Here is a 3510-nt window from a genome sequence, read left to right on the forward strand (position 1 = left end):
CTGCATGTAATGTTTCTCGAGTTGTGTTCACAACTCCATTGTTGTGTCATGGACCTTATCACCAATCTCATCCAGGTCCCCCTCAGTGAGGACCATTAGATCCACATGTGCATGCTTATCGGATTTGTGCTTCTTTGAGGACCCGAAACTAATCTCCCTAGTCTACTTCTGCAATATAAAGGGAGTTCCCTAATCCCCACCACCACTTCCTTCCTCCTCGGACCCTTCCTTTCCCGATGTATGTTGAGAAGCTGACTCCTTAACGTCCAGTGTGGCCTCCTTCATGGTACACTCCTTGTGAGTGGCTGCCTTAGCAGCAGCTTCCTTCTTTTCCTATTTTGTTTTTTCTTGGGCTGTTGTGTGCTCATCCTCTTTCTTTTTCTGCATTGCCTTCTCATGAGAGGCAGCCTGTGAAGCTTCCTTTTTCTTCTACGTTGTTCTGCCTGTGCAGAGAAACTTTTCGTAGCCGTGCTTTTTCCTGCACTGAGGTCTAATGGCTGCCTTCATTTCGCTGACCACTTTCCTCTGACTTCGTGTACATCTGCATCCATTACGAGGTATGGTAACTTGTACCATAATTTTTTAGGGTCTCTCCTTGCGCAGATGGATACATTATGAAAATATGCTTTAAACTCTGTGTAGGCCTCCAAGTGCCCAAACAATGTTGGTCATACCCTTGGCCTATGGATGATCATTGTGGGAAGGTCCATTTCGACTAGCACCCAGAATACTTTCATCTCTATGACCATTTCTGTGTCCTTTGTTTCCCATAGCGAAGCGAACTTTGTGGCCTCTGGTAGATCATCGTCCTATGGAGGGAATTGGTTGTCCTCTCGTAGCCTCCACATTAGGAGAGAAACCAACAATAGTAGCTACGCATAGTGGATTTTCTTGCCATCATCCTGTAATTCGTGAAAATTCAACAGGAACTCTTTGTAGAGGTACTAGGGCCAATTATAGTGCACCCCCTTTGCTCACTGTGCAGCCAATGAAATAATCGACACCTACACCTCATCTACATGGCACTTTCTCATAATCTTACAAGCCAAAATATGGGCAGAAAACTATGCTGCCCTATCCATGATGGAATGGATAGAGTATCTGTCCATCTTCTTCACTAATCCATACTCGTGGTTCATTTTATTGGCAATTTGTTTCTCTTGACTCTTACCTCCAAACTCCTTGGCGGGATCCAACCCTAGGCAAAAAAACCTTGTGATACATTGGATCAACATATTTGTGATGGAGATGGGCTCTCCTAGCTAGAGACAATAATCATGCACCAGGGTAAGAAATTGGTGTATGCACATTGTGTTGATAGTGGTTCAACTAAAGTGTGCTACCCATAACATATTTAGCATCCCAGATTTCTCAACCCGCATGACCCACTCCATTTTCTCTAGTGTCGTGACCCCAATCTCTTCATAGTATATTGTTGTCGTGTACTTATTTGTGGCCAAATGTAGGAATTTATCGTGATTAGCAAGATCCCAATCCTCCATTTTCAGTGTAGGGATACATCCTATTTTTGCGACTTCAAATGGCACTTTCTCCAGTAATAGCGGTGTTGATACTATAAATTTTCTAGAATCAGGACCTTTCGGGACCTTTGCATTAGCCTTTTGCTAAGGGATATACCTCAGGATCCTAATGATAGGCTCACCCTCCTAGACATCCAACTCCTCAACCCCTTAACAAAGCTACTCTTCATCTAGATCCACGGGTTGAAATGGATGTTTGGCCTCATCCATCTTCCCTTTTTGTCAAACCTCCAGAGGGTTCTTGCTCAGTGACTGCCTCACCTATACAACCTATGGTTTCTTCTATTTCTCCTTTGTAGCTAAAGGTTTAGGCCTAGGCGACCTCAACTCCATAGTCAAAGACAGTGTAGCTTCCAACGACATGATTTCAGGGGCAGCAGCCTGAGAGACAAGGAATTTAGAACTTTTAACTTTTGCAGGATTAGTTGGAGACATTTTCTCGTAGATCAGCTCATGCTTCCACTCTAGTAAGTTTGCGAATGCCAGCTATGATAGAAGTACCTTCCAATCTTCTCAATTCATAGATTTTAGACAATAGAGCTTAAAAATAATTTCTAGTAGGAAAAATTTTCTACTGCAGGCCAACATGCCAAATTTGTAGGTAATTTCCAATTCAAATCTCACTATTCCCTCCAATATCTATTGATAAATGCGTCTCTGGGGGAATATTACCAAATATTTGTGCCATAAATGTAGTCTACATGCTTTGCCTAATGGGATTTTCACCATCCAATCAGCTATAGTGCATCCAAGGGCTATTTTTGGACTCCCCTATGTAGCATCATCCTCGATGGAGTAACCTTCTTGGCACAGCTTCTCTTGGTGCACTTCCGACTTCTCTCATGTAGCCCTAGTACTTTGTTTTCTCAGTCTTCAGGCAGTGTAGTTTATAGTCCCATACTCCCTCGCAGCTACCTGGAGTACTAAGACATTCCTGCCATTATATAATCATTTTGCAGGGGCAGGATCCCCTTGATATAACTTCAGTCTACTCCCATTGAGTCTTCCCTAAAATATTTCCCCATTTAGCTTCGCAAGTTGAACTGCACCACCATTTGTAATTTATTTTACTACATAGCGCCCCAACTAGTGCATTTGAAACTTCCTAGAGAAATATGTGAGCTTGCTATCCTAAAGTAATACCAAATAATTCACTTTAAATGTGCACAGCTTAATATGTCGATCATGCCATGCTTTTTCACACTCCTTTTTCACCTATTGGTGAAATCCTACTAAGAACCTATCTTCTTCTAACTCCAAAAACTTTGTGAGGTGCTCCTCCATAGTCTCCTAGTCTTCCATATCAGTCAATGCTTCAATCCATAAGCTAGGCACAATATATTACATAGGAATCATAGCCTCTATCCCATATACCAGCATGAATGGGGTTTTTCCAGTCGAGTTCTTACACGTCGTCGTATATGTCCATAGGATCGCTGGTATGCGCACATCCCAATCATTTCTTTATGTTATAGAAATTTTTGGGCACTACAACCCCAATCATGCATGTCCATAAACCAAGGGCTCCTAAGTCCCTAAAAGTGTTGTTTCATACCCTAAAGGAACAAGGTCAGCTGATTACATCATCTCCCAGAAGTTCTCCACAGGAAACTACTCAGAACTGGTCAAAACTGGACCATACAGGTTGCTCAGTGCTGAAGGCGCGATGCATCCCACCTGCCCAGTGTAAAGGGTGTGATGCATACTCAAAATCCCTTCTGTAGGGTGCGATGAGCGAGAGTGGATAAATGGTAGAGACAGTTTGCGAGGTGGATGATCATAGAATCTTCTAGAAACTTCTCCTATGACACTTGCCTCTCTGAATTCACCCAGGGATGAGTAAGAGCTCATCAATCTCCAAGTGGAATCAAGAACTATCAGAGAGAGGACACTAATCGAAATCCCAGAAGTTGACTCACCCCCATGCAATCATCTATATATGGATCCCTGATCCCAGAGATCCAAAGGC

This window comes from Pinus tabuliformis, chromosome 2_1 (assembly GCF_031772625.1).
Source record: "Pinus tabuliformis cultivar Carrire ecotype Pingquan chromosome 2_1, CPIR1, whole genome shotgun sequence".
NCBI lineage: Eukaryota > Viridiplantae > Streptophyta > Pinopsida > Pinales > Pinaceae > Pinus > Pinus tabuliformis.